Source organism: Uranotaenia lowii, chromosome 1 (assembly GCF_029784155.1).
Source record: "Uranotaenia lowii strain MFRU-FL chromosome 1, ASM2978415v1, whole genome shotgun sequence".
In the NCBI taxonomy this organism is placed as follows: domain Eukaryota; kingdom Metazoa; phylum Arthropoda; class Insecta; order Diptera; family Culicidae; genus Uranotaenia; species Uranotaenia lowii.
The window spans coordinates 107907440-107924661 of NC_073691.1; the positions used below are offsets into that span (position 1 = coordinate 107907440).

General features: G+C 35.0%; 1 protein-coding gene and 2 long non-coding RNA genes across 4 annotated transcripts in view; 1 reads left to right on the forward strand and 2 right to left on the reverse strand.

Annotated features, from left to right (window-relative positions):
* Positions 1–6223: 6223 nt before the first annotated feature.
* On the reverse strand, positions 6224–7216 carry LOC129740715 (uncharacterized). Of its 2 annotated transcripts, XR_008736350.1 has the most exons (4): positions 7086–7216; positions 6860–6997; positions 6625–6797; positions 6224–6561 (listed from the first exon to the last, which is right to left on the reverse strand). It is a non-coding gene; the product is annotated as an uncharacterized LOC129740715 (long non-coding RNA). The 2 variants fall into 2 exon arrangements; XR_008736349.1 differs by lacking the exon at positions 7086–7216 and having other exon boundaries at positions 6860–7055.
* A 1448-nt stretch (positions 7217–8664) lies between these two features.
* Positions 8665–9218, reverse strand: LOC129740084 (uncharacterized). Its single transcript, XR_008736097.1, has 2 exons — positions 9029–9218; positions 8665–8953 (listed from the first exon to the last, which is right to left on the reverse strand). It is a non-coding gene; the product is annotated as an uncharacterized LOC129740084 (long non-coding RNA).
* Positions 9219–13241: 4023 nt separating this feature from the next.
* Positions 13242–17222, forward strand: part of LOC129757123 (uncharacterized) — a 111594-nt gene continuing 107613 nt past the window's right edge. The window contains exon 1 of the mRNA XM_055754251.1: positions 13242–13445. The gene's annotated coding sequence lies outside the window, so the exon portion shown is untranslated. The remainder of the gene's footprint in view (positions 13446–17222) is intronic.

The following is a 17222-nucleotide window of genomic DNA, read 5'->3' on the forward strand; positions in this document are numbered from 1 at the left end:
AAATGCCGGTAGATAATACAGAAATACCTGTAGTTATAACCAAAATACCGAAAAAAATTCCGAATTTCCGGTAAAACTCACCGAAACACCGGTAAGACTTTCCAAGAAATTTGAAAAAGTTCGGTAACATTTACCGAATAACCGGTGGTTTCTACCGAAATATCTGTAATCATTACCGAAACTCTAGTTATTTTTACCGAAAATATGTATTTTAACTGAAGTATCTGTAATGCCGAAATGCCGGTAAAATTTACCGAAAACTGTTAATTTTTTGGTTCACGTTTACCGGAAATGGTGAAACGTTCGGTAATTCAAGCTAATGATGCCCAACGTATTATGCGAGATGGTTCGAGGCTCAAATCATTTCGCGCAAAACGCTGTGCGCCATAAGCTTAAATTATCGAACATTTTACAGTTTTCGGTAAATAAAGAACCGAAAATTCACAGTTTTCGATAACTACCAGCATTTCCAGAAGACGATTCTTAAGAGCACAGTTGACTTTTAGAGAGTATATGTCAAGTTAACATTTGTTGCCTGAAGCGCCGTCAGCAACGGCATTATAATATCAAATTTGCAATTATAGGCCTAAAATGAAGATAATTGTGGGTTAATGTGAAACAACTGAACTAGTGATAATAATTATGAATAGACACTTGCATTTATTTAAGACATTTGTTGAATACAAACGTCAATTCAATTACTACATTATTATATTTAAAAAAAAACGACGGAAAACCTCTGTTTGAGTCTGATTCGTCACCTCCACCTCCAGCTATTCCACAGTCAGGTTCTCCAGTACTTCCGGACACTTGAAAGCTAGTTTTTCTAGACAAACGGAAAATAAAACAAATTACTATCGGAATTGAATTCGATTGAATAGAATTGAAATTAGTACTTAATGGTTCTTCTTTGATTAAACAGCCCATCGATATAAAATCATAGTTAGGGTCAAAGAAAAAAAAATCAACAAGAGGGACACCACCACCAATTTCTTGCAAAGGGAAAATGAATGAGTACTTACTTTTACCGGGGCCAATCGTACCAGCTCAGAGTTTTCCATCGTAGCCGGCAACAGCGGAACCATTCCAAAAAGATTGACTTTCCGAATTTGGAATTATTTTTTTCATATTGTATGTGTCTAGGTTACCGTTGGCGAAAAAATGCACTTTTACTCACAACTGCTCAACATGGCTTCTCGATGAAAAACATCCCGCTCGCAAACAAACCCGAGACGGTTGGCGTTTTGCGGGACGCCACTAACACATCGCGGTTATCAAAAAGAGACGATTGCGCTCAAAGCTGCAAAAAATGTGCGCTCGAAATTTGACGTTTGTGTTGACAGCAACACTAATTTACAGTTTTCGGTGTTTTTTCACCGAAAATGTACGGCAAAGCGATTTGTTTACATAAAATTAAACGAGCCTCGTTAAATAAAGAATCGATCTACCGAACTCGGTAAAAACAAGACGTCAGATCCATCAATTACCGAAAATTTTCGAATTACAGATCAGGTTCTGTAAAAAAAATTACCGAACTCGGTAGTTTTCGTTTACTGTGTACTCGCTCTGTTCTTACTATTACCACACCTCACTCAATAACCTATACAAGTATCAAGACTAAAACTCTTTTTTTTTTACGCAAATGTTCGATGACTCTTCCGCACCATCCTCACCTGCCGACTGCGCCATGTCGTGACTCGTAGTTATTTTCCGACCGTCGGGTTCCACTTCAAATAGCTGCTTCAGCAGGGCCTTGGTTCGAACATCATCATTCCGTCTCGAACTGTCGTCGCGTGCAGACGTTTCTTTTCTTACGTTATCGTGATTAATTTTTCGCTCGCGTTAGTGCTTTCTAAAACACGGACATCCAATTCGTTTGAGTTTTCGCGAGTGCTACTGAATTAGATTGGTGCTACGAAAAAGTTTATCGCTTCTTTTGGCACGATGGGGGAATTTCCCCCGGTGTGGGGAAACACACCAAACCCAATAGGAAATCGGAACCTGAGAACTGTTCCATCTTGGATGGATCCCAGAGGGGAACACGGCGATGTCCAATTTCTCCGTCTTAAACCAGCCACCGGATTCAACCTCCCCAAAAATCCGTTCATCATTTCCACCAGCATTCAACAGCTTGTCGGACGAATCGAAGGCGGAAATCCCACCGACCGGGGGGAAAACTACCTTCTAAAAGTCAGGAGCCCTACGCAAATCAACATGCTTCTCAAAATGGACAAACTCATCGACGAAACTCCCATTTCTATCGAATATCATCCGACTCTCAACCACTGTCAATGCGTCGTTTCTTGCGATAACATTGGCGGATTGACCGATGACCAACTTCAAGGGTACCTGGCAGATCAAGGCGTCGTTAAGGTGTACCGCTTTCTTAAGAAATCCGGTGAACAATCCATTCCTACTAACTCGATGGTTCTCACACTAAACGGCACCATTCCTCCACCATACATTTATTTTGGCTTTTTGAGAGTCACCACCCGGCCTTACTATCCTCGTCCGTTATTGTGCTACCACTGTGGAACCTATGGGCACACCAAGAATCGGTGCAAAAATCCAGCTATTTGCATTGATTGCGGTGCCGCAGGTGCACACAAGGAATGTCCAAACCCAAAGCACTGTGTTAACTGCAAGGGCAATCACTCTGTTATGGATCGAAACTGCCCAGTTTTCCAGGAGGAGCAAGCAATCGTCCGACTGAGAGTCAACCTCGGAATTTCTCAAACAGAGGCCGCCAAGGAGTACCGGAACCGTCTTCTAAACCAGAGAGCGGCGATGCAGCGGGCTCAGGCGGAACAAATCGAAACCGGCAAAGACAAAAGGATCCAAGAACTCGAAGCGCAAGTTCGTCAGCTCATGGAACAGCTGGCAATCCTCCAAGAAAACAACAACTCCACACTCGTACACAGTAAACGAAAATTACCGAGTTCGGTAATTTTTTTACCGAAATCCTAACATGTGGAGTTCGTTAAACTGTTCGGTAATTTTTTCATAGCCGAGAAGTGACAGCTGTCAAATATTACGGAGTTTTTTCGGTTAAAAATAACCAAAACTCGGCTGATCATCTGTCAAAATTTGACAGTTGTTAACATGACAGCTCATTATATTACCGAACAACCGGTATTGTTGAACCAAAATGTCTTCAATTATTACCGAAAGGCCGGTAATGTTTAACCGATATACTATACAAGCTAGTTAATATGTACCGAACAACCGGTAACGTTTACCGAAATACCTAAATTATTACCGAAAAACCTGTAAATATTATCGAAATATCTATCAATTTTACCGAAATACCGTGATTTTTTTTACCGGAAACCTGTAAAAGTTCGTCAATATTTACCGAACAAGCAGTATATTTCACCGAAATATTTGTAATTATTACCGAAATACCAGTAAGTTTCTACGAAAAATTTTAAAATAATCGGTAAAATTTACCGAACCATCGGTAAAATTTACCAATGTATCGGCAATTTTTTCCGAAATACCTGCAATAATTACCGAAAAATCTGTATTATTCAGTATTATTTACAATATGTTCTGTAATTATTACCGAAATGCCGGTAATAGTTACCGGAAACAGTAAAATTTTCGGTGATGTTAATCAATTTATTGGCTATATCGGTGAAAGTTATGTTCTTTAAGTGCATTTCAAGATTATGAAAATTAAAGACGGATAAAAAGTAAGAATGAATAAAAGACGTTGAAAATGGAAGAGTAGAATTTAATATAGAAGCCTTTCCAGCACGTCATCGATTTATTTAGCACCGATCAACTATTTTGAAGTGGTTCTGTCAGATATAGTTGACCCCATCACTCCAAAGTAATTCACGAAGTGTTTCTCTAAGCAACTGTAGCTGGCAGTGGAAACGAATGTTCGTTGATGACATGCGATGAAAACACTTCTGAATAAAACTCTACTCGCTCGTTTTCAAAGTCTTTTGATTTCTTCTAATTTCGTATCAGTCTATAATTTCCATAATCTTGAAATGTTCTTAATACAAGAGCATAACTTTAATCGATAAAGCTAATAAATCGATTACTATAACCAAAAATTTTACATTTTTCGGAAAATACAACCGGTATTTCAGTAATAATTACAAAAGGAAACGTTATAAACTACGCGTTAATGTGAAATAAAACTTATGGTTATGTTTATGAATAAAAACACTTGACTTTATTTATGATGTCTGTTGAATTCTTATTATCACATTGAATGAAACACATGATGAAAAGATGGGTATTATATGTTCAGTCAAACTTTTTAACAAATTAGTAGTCTGAATACGTGTATTTGTATTTGAAGTTGAAATTCAAATATATTTTTGATTTAATATTTTTAAATAAATTGACAATGACATAATTATATCAATTACTGTTTTTGATTGACAAAGTAGATAAAAAATTCGATTTTGTTTAAATTTCTTATTAAATAAAAATTAAAGTTTAAACGGCTAACTCATGCCTAGTAACTTTCGAATAAGTAGCTTACTGCACGCAATACAGATCGAATACCTTTTAAATTTCAAATCACTTTGGCATCGAGCCTGGCTAAAGTCGTTGGTGTCGTCGTCGTCGTCGGTTATAATCGACGATTGTCCGCACAGATGCTCGGTGCGAACCGATTTCAGCACGTTCTGGACAGCCATGAAAATCACCTGGTCCTCGACAAAGACAGACGCGTACACTGTAAAATGAAAGATAAATGATATGACGATATCGTGTAACATTTCTTAAAAAAATTTCAAATAAACTAAATTTGTTCCGAGGTTTGAAGCGAAAAAATCAAATAAAGTACACAAGGGCAATTGCCAACGGATAGTTCAACTTTCATATGCCCTCGGAAATCTTTAAACGTTACCAGCTATTATTCAACGCGTGACAAAAGTAGTTTTAATAAATTACTATTAAACAAAAGCTCATAATTTTGGCAAAAATAAACCCAACTTTGTGAAAAAAATCTAAGTTTGCACGTTCCCCGTTGGTGAGTGTAAAGTTTTTTCAGTAATACAGCTAACTCGTGTGAAGTTTATATTCCAGGCAGGTACCAGTATAAGCGATTATTAAAAAAAGGAATTCCAATCGTGACTTCTCCACTTACCAGTTCAAAAACAAAACGGCATGCTCGGCCGAACTTAAGCTACTTAACCGGAAACTATATTATCGATAAATTTTCTGTAAAAATTCTGGGAATCATCACTTCGAACTGATTCGGGTTGCTAACCGGCTGCATTGTGGAGTTGTCCAACAATCATTTTCTCGAAGTTAATACGCCGGTACAATTAACTGCTCTGAAACGTTCATGAGAATTAAGAAGTACACTCATGCTCTGAAACGTTCATGAGAATGAAGAAGTACACACGAAAAGTATTTAGGTTTAAGAAAAGTGCCGAGAAAATAAAGGATTTTTTCGTTGATTGATTTGCACACATTTGATTCAAAATATAAATTAATTTTTTCAACAACAGAAAACAAATTTTGTCTCATATCAAAAATCGCAGTTCAAGTTGCCTAGTGTGGACTTGGCTCAAGGAAGGTTTCTATCTCTAGATGGACATCAAGAGTGTGAAACTAAATCAGAGCAATCGAAAGATTCCTTTTAATTCAACCACGGTAAATGAAATGATCAGATACCGGTATTTTGATAGCAACTTACTATCTTCTTCAGTGAGCGTTTTCGAATGATCGATCGAAAACGCTCACTGAAAAAGATAGTAAGTTGTTATCGAAATACCGGTATCTGAACTTTTCATTTACCGTGGTTGAATTAAAAGGAATCTTTCGATTGCTTTTATTCAGTTGAATCATTCAGCCAAGTAGGCTAACACACAACAGAGTGAAAGAAAGGTTGTCGATCAAAATGCTATAGCAACTTTAAGATAGAATTTAAACAATAAATAAAAAAAAATGGAGGTACTTACTTTTAAATACGCCATCGTTGAACTGCATTTTATGACAAAATTCCTTTAAGAAGCAGATCCGGTTCTAGTCACATCTATCTACACCATGTAATCATTTCAACGGTCAGTCTGGTGCGTCTGGTGTCCATCACCGTATCATCGAACTGGTACCAATCTTTGGATATATAGTTGATCTGAAACAATCGTCGGATTACATTAACATCGGATTACATTGCACTTAAGATTAAGTTTATTTGAAATAAAAAAGACTCACCACAAATCCTTCATCTTTGTTCTTCAAATAGCGTCGTTCTAAGTCTAAATCCGGATTGCAGATAGGATGACTTCGCAGTAAACAATTGGGTGAAGGTGAAATCGAACTGCGAACTTTCCGACCGCATGACCGTCAACCATCCTACATTCACTGGATCTAAGTTGCTAGCAGTTCTCAAGAAAGGCTAGAGGACCCTGGACGTTTTGTACTGATTGGAATCCGATATCAACAATTGCGCCTTCGCCTCGATTACCAGCCAGATTCACTCCTAGTGGCAACGATTGCATTTGCTGTGATAAGAGCATTTGCACCGTCTACGGTGTCTTCCGCCAAGCTAGCTGGTTCGAATGGGCACTGGGCCTGGTCATGTTTAAGCTGCAACAACAAAGAATCAATGAACGTCAGGAAAAAACACAAGTTATCAACATTAAAACTTACCCTATTATCGGAAAAACCGGGATGTAGACGCCGTAAAGGATGGGATGGAGTGTCCGGTGAACGCCGAAGATGCTGTAGCTGCTACTGGTGTTGTTGTTAGTGCTGTGCCACCCGTCTGACTGACCCGAGGAACCGGAATGTTTACCCGGAATGTTTGTTTAGTTATTGGGGACCTAAACAAAAACAATAATCACTTTTTCTCATAACCTGCTTACATAAATAATAAAATACTAACCTTTTTCTGTTTTTAAATTCTGGTGCCTCTGATAAACTTCCGTCAGCGGCTTCCGGATTTGTTTTTATCTGTCTACCGTCTTGTTTTGGCAGCAGTCATCCATCTCTGAGGAATTTCATTCCCAGAACCGTTTTCGTACTGGAAAAAGAAAAAAAATACGTCAGTTAAATAATGATGACAAACGAAGTTATCGGACAAAATGATCTACGACTATTAATGAACGCACGCGTCTAAAATTCTAAAAATATGGCGAACAATACAGTGGGTACGTTTGATTTGATTAAATTGCCTAAAACTTTCTGTATTAAATGCTGAAAGAATCTCGAAACCTCAAAAAGCACAGCTGAATAAGAAAATGACAACAAACATAGCGTGTTAGTGTTAGTGAATGACTGTTCAACCAACAGTCTAATTGAAATCGATCGAAGTCAATTGAAAAAACAGCTGATCAACTGTCAATCCATTTCAATTGATTTCGATTGGGTTTCGTTGAACACACCTAAGGTCTAGCAGTTGATCGGCAGAGCTCGATTGTTCGTGTTCGCCGGTTCCATCACGTTCACCGTGGTGGAATTGGCTAACGCGCCGTTGTACCGAAGCGGAGATTGCAGGTTCAAGTCCTGTCGGTGAGCCGTTGTATCTTTTTCGAAATTTTCATGATATTTACGGCTTATGTTCTTTCGTTCTTTGATAGTTCATGTTTCTCTAATTTCTTTCATCACATATGAAAATGTGATCATTTTCAGGTACAAAGATGTACCAAGCGATTTCATAACATCAGTATTGATTTCAACAGAGCAACACCTCAACAGATTTTGGGTTCCTAAATTCAAATCAATCGATTTCAAAAAGACATTTTAATATTTTTTTTTAAACCCCAAAAATAAACCTACATGAATACGTACAACAGATTTCAAACCTTTCTGTTGTCTTTCATTCAATCAATTTTGCTTAGATATTTAAGTTTCAGAAACACAACGCTTTAACAAATCTAATAATAACGAAATAATAAATCTGGCATCATTCAAAAAAGTTTTTGAGAATTTGATATTTAGGATTTTAACTTATTTCCCAACCTTGCCAAAGTCTACAAAACGTTTTGACTGGTGCCTCAAGAAATATGAAAGATTTATTTTGTTCATTAAATTTAGTTCAAAATTTCCATTTTTTTTTTCAATTGGAACAAACTTTTTCCTACAAAGTCAAAATTACTCGCGGTCCTCGAGAAAGTCGATAACTAAATTGAAACAATTTTTTTTTATATCTTTGTCATGTAGTTTTGCCAGCGCATAAATTTATTGAATGCATTTTTTAACCTATTTTTAGTATTTATATTTAAAATAAGAGCTTATACCACTCTTCCCGAATAGAAAAACATTGTGAAAAAACCATGAATTTCATTTTCACGCAACCATGAAATTTTTGGTTTGCACTATGCGAATCATGGTTTATGAAACCATGAATACACTGTCAAATTCATATTTTTCGACAGTGAAATTTATGGTATCGGCAAAATTTACCATGAAAAAAGGGGGTTGTTAAGCAACTTAACAATGAAAAAATCAACTTTTTTCCATACATTTCGAAACACAAAACGATAAAGTTTATGATATTTACAGCTTCCACTTTTTTTCAACGGAACTGTAACATTCATTGTTTTCCCTTGAATTTCAATCGTTCAACGATCATGAATATCAAGGTTTTTTCATGATTTATCATAATATCAGGACCGTGAAATTTCGTGGTTTGAATTATTGTTTTCATTTAAGTTTATATTTTCTTTTGAAATAAAAAAAACTGTTCCGTTTGTTTGCTCCATAATTTATTCAGATTTTTGGTTTTTGTTAAAAAAAAACTGGTAATTTAAAAAAAATAAAGAAAATAGTATGGTTCCACTTTAACACTGGTGGCTCTTGAGCCTCTACTCCATGAACATTCCCTGGGACACGGCAAAATTTCCGCTAATCAGTCAACCAGACCACCAATCCGCGTGATATCGTTTTGCATCGGCGTCTATCCTGTCCACGTCAGCAGCCTTCGTATGCGGGCCTCACGTGAAGCTGGAGCGGGGAACATAACTAATTTTGCCAGCTTCTGGAATTAAAGAAATTTGTACCTATCAGTTTCATAACTCTACAAATCAATGAATATTATAACAAAAGTACTCACCCTCATCACCGGAGTTGAAAGGTCGTCTTCCTTTTCAAATCCCGCAATCTCGATTTCGGAACTAGTCCGGATTAGCTGATTACGGCCGCGACAATCACAAAAAAAATCCCTTGGAGAAAATGAGTTTGAGCGCGAAAAATTTTCTCTGCACGGAAAATTGCAAAAATGCAAAAAAAGCAAAAATTTACTAATGTTCGCATAGTTTGGATTTTCATTTTACCTTACCTTATTACATTGTAACAATAAATATCACTAGAAAAGTACTGTGAAACCATGATTCTGGTAGAAATGTCAACTATGAAATATTATAAATTTACGATGTACTTCACGGTGACTTTCAAAATTATGATAGTTTCATGTTTAATCATTGGTTGAAAATTATTTAGAAATTACGATGAACTTGATTGTTAAATTGGAAAGCGTTGTTTTGTTATTATATTAATACCATGGTCTTGGCTATTCGGGTTATATTGCTTGAAATTTTCTGCCATGTGTTATCGATAAAATTGTAAATCTAATTTTTAAATCCTTAGCACATTAAGGACTAACTATGAAAAGCTTCATCTAAGAAACATCACGCCTGATTTTTTCCTGTATTTATGAACTAAAACTGGTTTCAATAAGTGGACTGGTTTAAAAAAATTACTGCATATCGTATAAGAAATGAATTTGTTTTAAAATTCTAAAGTGTTCTCCTAGTTTATTCAGTTAAAGAGTTTTGAATTAAAAAACTGAGGATGCAAACCTAATTGAATCTGAAATAAGAATTTTCTATATATATATATATATCAAACTTAAGGAGAAGAGGTCTTATACTGATTTTATTATCAAAATTTGTGTACTCTGTTTGGGTGGGCTATCATTCGCCGTGAAAACAATAAAGTTATGCTGTTGAGAAAAAGAGACTCTTAAAGGTCCTACTAACCTATAACAAATGATGGTTACAGTCTTCACAAAAGCTTACTTGTAGAAGTTAATGGTCTGGATAAATTATATGTGCTGTTGCAAGCATTTGCAGTATACTGCAGTTCGAAAGATAAAGGTTTAAAAAGATTTAGCTCAGTTAGCCCGTGGAAACCATTTCATCAACAATTGATTTAGATTTTCTAAAAAATCTGTATAAATCTGTATTAATGTTCAAAAAACTGTATAAAAATCTGTATCTGTATCTTATCTGTATTGACGTTGAAAAATCTGTATAATACAGAAAAATCTGTATATATGACACCGTTGATGCTGAACATCCCCTTCCAAAGCTTTCCAACAACAACAAACTTTTATACAGAGCTGCACGCTCATTTTTATATAACCATTTTTGGTTCTTAAATAACCATTTTATGAGTTTTGCTTCAAAACCTCCAATATGGTTATTTTTCAACTATTTTTCTAGAATTTTTTTTAACCAATTTGGTAGTTCTCAAGCATTAACCACAAAATGCTTAAAAATTTTGTTCCTCATCACCGCCATTTTGCAAATGATTGATTCTGCAACCGGGTGCGTTTTACGAGGAGAAAATATTAATCAATTTATACTGCTTTAGGGATCAAAATCATACGGCGAACATCCTCTTCTGAAGGAAGTCAATTATTTGCTATAGGTGATCGAAACTAGAACTGAATTTCGAATTGTTTATTCCAGAATAGGATGCTGAAATCTGGAGGATCTCCTTCAATCGGGAGCTTTGAAAAGCTGGTACGGTCATTTTCCGTACCACCCGGAAACCTGAATCGGGTCGGACTGGCCGTTGTGAAACTGATAGAATTGTTTGCTGTCGGGATTTTTTCCTAACTGAATTTTCTGCAACATGGATCTTTCAGATCAAAATGTCAAGAAGCCGTTTCGGAAGTCTCGGAATGACAGCTGGATCATCGGAAACACTCCGAAGCTGGCTTGAGCCTACAGCTTTGGCACCACCCTGGCCTGGATGGACCAAAACTCGAGCGTTAGCATTCTCAAGTAAGTCAAGTATGTGAATTCCTAACTTTTTTTTTTCAAATTCTTTTCTGAAAACAACTTTTTTAGGGTTACCGGAAAACCGTTCCACTTCGGTAGTATTTTCCATTGGACGGATTGGAGTGTTTTTTCAGCCTGTCGGAATGCCCATGTAGGGTGAATGGGTCCATTAATTCCGGTGCTGCCCCGCTCTGTGACTAGAATCGTTTTTGGATTTGGTGGCTATCTTGGAGGAATTTAACTTTGGCTTTATTACTGCTAGCAGGTGATGCTTTTTGGCCACATCCATCAGTAAAACCAGTCGAACGTAAAAAAAGCGGCATTTAGAAAAGCTTCTGACGGAGCAGAATCTGAAAACAGTTTTGTTAAGGAATCTTTCACTGTCGATAACCTGAAAGCCTGTACAGTTAACATACATGTTTAACAAACAAGAAATAAAATATAAAAAATGAAAACTCGTATTTGTTTGAATTTTTTAGCTACAATTTTGAAAATTTCCAAATTTGCTATTCTGCTTTCCGAATTACGGTTCAAAAATAACCATTTTCCCTACTTCTAGGGTGCTGTCTCTTACGATTGAAAAATAACCATATTCGAACTTCTCCCCAAGAAGTCATTTTATGACTTCTCATGGAGAACTCATAAAATGACATTTCCCGGGAAAAGGTCAAAAATGGTTATTTTTGAATCGTAAATGGTTTAATAATTTCTAGCGTGTGAATAATCGAATTTTAGTTTACATCTGTATATTGACTACCCAAAATTGCATTAGTGAAATACAATTTTTGAGCAACAACCGATTAATAATTTTGAAGGTGTAAGTGCTACACTTTTTATGAATAACCCAATTTTTCCGTGTAAGTAGCTGAGTTTTTTCGTGTTAGCTGTCAATCACCGTCACAACAAAAATCAAGAAGAAAAACCTAACAAAACCATCTGAGCACAGCTCCATCATACTTTTTCACTCCACGGAAACGAAATTGTTTTTACAAACTCGATTGTGGAACCTAACGGATTTTTGAGCGATACTAGCAATATCCGGCGTCATGGGCAGTCTAGAAGAAGCGTGCATTACCGGTTTCCTGTGCCGGTTATGTTCCCAAATCCACAGATCGGTCATCTTTATTTACGGAGCTGAAGGCAAGGAGCATAAATTGGAACAAAAAATCAACAGCTATCTTCCCGTAAAGGTAATAAACATTCCATTTTTCCAAATCCATTCTCACATAATTCTGTTCTGTACCAACACATGAAAAGGATCTATCTCCAAAAGTAAACAAAAACCTCATGATAGGTCAACATTTGCACTACTTACGGCGCGTTCGTAAACTGTTTACGAACACACCGTGAACGGTAAAACCCTTCTGAGAAAATAGTATTCCGTTACATTAAAAACTCAATTTCAGTAAACGATCTACCTATAAACATTCTAAAACCAGAACTGCCATCACATTGATATACACCCTTTACTCCGGAACAATTTTTTGCTACTACTCCGCAAACAAACTCAAAATAATCAATTTGATTTGTTATTCAACATAAAAAGCAAATGAATGCGAGCTTATAACTAAAGCAAAAAATAAGAAAATAGCAAAGGGTGTACAAACAGGTTAGACAAAATATTACGTGAGCTAGGTTCTATCTACGATAGCGCGTTGTTTTTTTTTTACAAAAATTGTTATTCCTCTATTCCACCATACAGGGAATGCTTCTAAAAATCGTTTGTCTTTCATCAAAAGCTGAAATTTCAAGTGATTTTCAATAAGCGATTTAAAATAAGTTGTATTTTTTTCTTCAAACGCGTTTTTCTCGATACGTTATATATGGAGATTGATCCTTTTTATGTGTTGGTAAAGATTTGACACTTTATTCCACATAAAAACATAGTTGCAAATGAGCTTAAAACTAAAGCTAGAAATGAGAAAATAGCAAAGGGTATATAAACAAGAGAGACAAAATATTACGTGACGTTTTTCATGAAAATTGATATTCCTCTATTCAAACATACAGGGGATGCTTCTAAAAATCGTTTGACTGTCAAAAATTGCAGAAAATTTCAAGTGATTTTTAATTAGCGATTTAAAATAGGTTGTATTTTTTTTCAGAAGCGTGTTTCTCGATACGCCATATATGGAGATACATCCTTTTCATGTATTGGTACAGTGTTATAAAACTTCAACCATTTGTACTCCTTAAGTACAATATTGTAATTGTTATTTTATTGTATACAATAAATTGTATAAAACTTATTGTTTTCCTCAACCTGACTTGTCAAGTTGATTATGGTGACCAACAGGCTGCGTAAACAACTAAGTACAATGTCTAATTTTTGGAAAACTTTGAAAACTAACCCAATAGTCAGAGTGAAATGTCAGTTTGGTAAGATTAAGCTATAGGAGATATACCTATAGGATTGTTACGTGTTGTAAAGGCTTTGCCAACATTTGAATTAAGGTACACGGGGTAAGTGTGGACGATGGTTATTTAAACAATACTGTGAACTATTTTTTCAAACTTTTTCAAACTCGACTATGCTGCATTTCATGGCTGCGAAAATAGGTGGAATAGATGCGGAATGGTTGAAAGATTATTTTTGAGCTGATTTCCTTGTTCAAAACCCTTTAAAGTTGGTTTTATTTCAATTCCCCCGATTTTCACTGCGGAATCTTTTTTCCGCGTTCACTGTCATTCCGCTCGAAGTGTAAGGTCGAATTCACAGTGAGCGCGAAGCGAATTTCTAATTCGCGCGAAAATCCGCTTCTCATTGAAACACGTTGAAAAAAACATCGACCGGTCACAGTGCAAGCGAATTTTCTTGCGAAGAGCCGGCTCGATCGCGCGAATTCATCCAGTTCATCCGGACATACACTGAAGATATTCTCTGGGATATTTTTTATCGCAAATGATAATTATAAAAAAATCTTTTTCAAAAGTTTATTTATTTAATTATCATTGCCGTTTTTCTGTGTTGGTTATGAAAAATGCACGGTTTTTTTAGCGTGGATTTTCTCAGTCTTTTTCAATTGAAACAAAATCTAACTGGCAATAAACGACCGGTGCCACAATATGTGTATAGGGCGAAGGGACTGAACGGATAGAAGTTGGAATTCGTTGTCCGACGCCATCTTGAAATCCAATATGTCCCCTTCTATTCAACTTTAAAATGCTGGAAGTGACTGAAAAGCATGAAACTCCCACATCTGGGTATTCGATGAAAGGGCTCAATAAGTAGAAGTCGAATTTGGCTGTTCGACGCCATCTTGAAATCAAAGATGGTGGTTTCCGCTTAATTCAAAGGGCAGTAAATAACTGAAAATCGCATGAATCATCCACAATATAGGTAATTAGTAAAAGGGCTCAAAAAGTAGATGAAAAATGATTGACAAAAATTTAACAAACATTTTGAGAAAACTGCAGAAAAGCATTGAAAGAAATTAACAAAAATATGACAAGTGTTTAAAAATAAAGTAATAATGACAAAAATATAACAAAACTGTGGTAAAAATATAAATAACTATTACTAAAAGTTGACAAAGGACAAAAATTTGAAAGCACTATGACAAAAATATGACAAACAAAATAATGACAAATGACAAAACTTTGAATAAAACACGACTAATATGCTGAAAAAATTATACTGAAAAATATAACAAATATTACAAAATTAGACAAAAATATGAGAAAAATTTCACATAAAAAGCAAAACTATGACAAAAATAAAAAAAAATATGACAAAATTATAATCAAAATTTGACAATAAAATGACCTGACGGAACTTATATATGGATAAATATTGGCCAACTAATTTACAAAAATGACAAAGTAATAAAAAAAATTAACAATAAAATAACAAAACTGACACATATATAAAACTATAAAAAAAATATTTCTAAGGTGGTAAAAATATGGCAAAAATTTGACATTCAATTGAAAAAAATAAGACAAATGAGCTAGAATATGACAAAGTTCTCAAAAAAATATGACAAAAATTTGACAAAATAATAACAAAAATCTGACAAAATTATAAAGAATGAAATAAAAAGATAACAAAATACTTTTAAATACATGTAAAAAAAATTACAAAATGATGACAATTACGACAGTAAAATAACAAAAGTTTATCAAAAAATGACAAAAATCCTAAAATATAATAAAGAATGTGTTACAAATATATGGCCAATATGGAGAAAAAATGACAAAATATGACAAAGACAAATCTATGGGCTTGCGATATGTGTAGCTCAATTGGCGAGTTCAAATACAAGAGTAATCATCGAACACGGTTGTACCGGGTAAGACTTTCAGTATGAAAAGAAGATGTTATTGCGGAAATTGCACCTATTTAGATTCCTGTGCAACTAATTTCCACGCAGAAATATTTTCGCACTGACTCACACATAGACAACCAGTGTCAGTTTTTCAAATCAGCCGTTGCTCGCTTCTGATTTTCGAATCACATTTCCAAACGGCACAATCGTTATTGTTTTGGCGAAAATTATTATGAAATGCGAACCAAAAGTTTAATAACGAAAATTGACCCATCAACAAATGAAAAGAAACGAACAGAAAACAGAATGCATTCTGTACATTAGGGTACAAGAATGTAAGTGGAACAAATAATTCATGCATTTCGGGCGTTTTTCGAAATACTGAAATTAGCCAAAAAATTATGGATTCACTGACAATTTTTACTGACACACCAGTCGCAATTGTTTTTAATACAATTTATCCAAAGATGTAAAGAATATCGATATTTGTCATTGTCTATGTATAGGTCTGTGAGCAAATTTTACTGCGCGCAAATTATTTGCACGGGGGTCTAAATAGGTGCAATCTGCGCAGTTTGTTAAAGACGGCAACGGTGCGTATGAAAGTTGATTTTTTGGTAGAAATAATTTGAAGTAACTGAACTCTGATGTTGGTCTTTTTTTCATATAGTCCCTTTTCAACTTTTAGCACATGATATAGTTTATATAAACAATATGATGGTGTTAGTGAGTGCGGAATTGTTATCTGTCAAATCAGATTCTCTCAGTAGTCTAAAAATTCATGAAATTGACAATATTATATTTGTCATATTTATATTTCATTTCAATAATGTTGTCAAATATTTGTCAAAGTTTTTATTTCGTGTTTTGTTGTTATTGTATTTTTTTTGTTATTTAGTTTAGTCAATTTAATTAATTTTTGACACATTTTTTTAATATTTTGGTCATGGCTTTGCCATTTTAATGTCAAATTTATCAAAGTTTTGGTATATTTTTCTAATATTTTTATCACCTTTGTAGTATTTTTCACAAAGTTTTGTCAGCGTTTCGTAATTTTTGTTGTCATAATATTGTAAAATATCTTTTCATAATTTTGTTTTATTTTTGTCATAGTTTTGGTAGATTTGTTTTCATGCGATTTGCAGTCATTTGAAATATTTTAAAGTTGAGCGAAAGCCGCCGGATTGGATTTTAAGATTAGACTGCAAAATTCGACTTCTACTAGTTGATTCCTTTCACCTAATACCCACGTTATGGGTGTTTTATGCGATTTCAGCAGTGTTTTTTGCCATCTTGGTTTTTCGGAATTAACGCGTTTTTTTTTTGCGCGGTACGTATTCCCCGCTCACAGTTTTTATTCTGCAAATAAATTTGCAAAGATTTTTTCACGTGTGAATAATTTTTGCAAAACACAGAAGGTTTTTTTCAGTGTTGAACCGCTTCGCAATTCGCGTGCACTGTGGCCGGCCTTCAAAAACGAACTTGCGAAATTCATCCGGTGAATGAATATTTCGTTTCGCAGTTCGCTTCGCGCTCACTGTGTTCGTACACTCAGAAATAAAAAAAATATGAAAATTATTATATTTCAATAACTCCGATATTTCTCGGACATTAATATCCAGAAATATTAAAAAATAACTATTTCAGATATTTAAATTTATGCATCCGAATAATTTCTTGGCGTGTAATGATCCAATGCATAAAATTTAATAACCGAGAAATTATATATTATTTTGTTCAAACAAACGCTTTGTGCGTTTGAGTTCTAACTAAACTGGTATGAGCACATGCTAGATTCTTCAGTTGCTAAATGCCTTTCAACTTGACTGCATGCAGATTCCATTCTTTTTAAATATTTATCTGAATCATATTTAAAAAAGGATGGACTCAATTGCAGCAAGTAATATTACCAGTGAAATGCACATGTTTTTATGCTATGGTCAATTATGCACATTGACCATAGAACATGAAC